Source organism: Apodemus sylvaticus, chromosome 1 (genome assembly GCF_947179515.1).
Source record: "Apodemus sylvaticus chromosome 1, mApoSyl1.1, whole genome shotgun sequence".
Taxonomy (NCBI): Eukaryota; Metazoa; Chordata; class Mammalia; order Rodentia; family Muridae; genus Apodemus; species Apodemus sylvaticus.
In genome coordinates this window covers 200,469,281-200,470,804 of record NC_067472.1, presented here as the reverse complement: position 1 = coordinate 200,470,804, position 1,524 = coordinate 200,469,281, and positions in this window count along the sequence as shown.

The following is a 1,524-nucleotide window of genomic DNA, read 5'->3' as shown; positions in this document are numbered from 1 at the left end:
ATTGAAAGTGTCCTTTGTGTTACAAAGGCTTTTCAGTTTCATGAGGTCCCATTTATCAGTTGTTTATCTTAGAGCCTGAACCATTGGTTTTTTGTTCAGGGTTATGTCTCCTTTATCAATGCAATCAAGGGTATGTCCCACCTTCTCTTCCATGAGATTTAGTGCATCCGGTTTCATATTGAGTTTCTTGATGTACTTGGACTTTAGTTTTGTGCATGATCAGTATGGATCTATTTTTATTCCTCTACATGGAGAGACATCCGGTTAGTCCAGCACCATTTGAGGGAGCTTTCAGTTTTCTATTATATGGTTTTGGCTTCTGTATCAAATATCAATTGTCAATAGATGTGTGGGTTTATTTCTTGGTTTTCCATTCAATTCCATTGATCAATGTGTCTGTTTATGCACCAATACCAAGCAGTTTTTATTACTATTACTCTGTAGTACTGAGTGATATCAGGGACTGTGATTTCTCCCAATGTTCTATTATGGTTCAGGACAGTTTTGGCTATCCTAGGTTTTTTGTTTTTACATATCAAGTTGAGAATTGATCTTTCAAGGTCTGTAAAAAAATTGAGGTGGAGTTTTAATGGGGATTACATTGAATCTATAGTTTGCTTTTTATAAAATGGCCAGTTTCACTAGGTTAGCCCTATCCATCCATGAGCATGATACATCATCCCATCTCCTGATATCTTCTTCAACTTCTTTCTTCAGGGACTTGAAGTTCTTGTCATACAGATCTTTTACCTGCTTGGTTAAAGTCGCAACAAGATATTTCTTTCTAGGACCATTTATCAGGAGGGCTGCTGCCTTCTTTGAGTAAATTTGTATCCAGACACTTTGGTGAAGGTGTTATCAGATGTAGGAGATATCTGATCGAATTTTTGGGTTGCTTCTGTATTCCATCATATCCTCCACAAATAGCAATATTTTGATTTCTTCCTTTCCAAGTTGTATCTACTTGAACTCCTTTTGTTGTCTTATTGCTCTGGCTAGAACTTCAAGTACTAGGTTGAATAGATAGAGACAGTGTGGGCAGCCTTGTCTTGTCCCTGATTTTAGTAGAAAAGCATACATTTTTCTGCATTTAGTTTGAGTTTAGCTATTGGCTTGCTGTATATTGCTTTGATTGTGTTAGGTATGTGCCCTGTATACCTGATTTTTAAAAATTTCTTTAAAATGTAGATGTATCAGATGTTATCAAAGATTTTTTTCAGTATCTAATGAGATAATCCTGAGGGGATTTTTTTTTCAGTTTATTTATACAGTGGATTACTTTGATGTATTTTCTTATATTGAATCATCCATACATCCCTGAAATGAAGACTATTGATCTTGATGGATAATTTCTTTGGTGTGTTCCTGGACTCAGTTTGTGAGAATTTTTATTGAGTATTTTTGTGTCAATGTTCTTAAAGAAATCGATCTGACATTTTCTTTCTGTGTTGGGACTTTGTATACTTTAGGTATCCGGGTCACTGTGGATTCATAGAATGAGTTTGGAAATGTTTTTATTTTGTG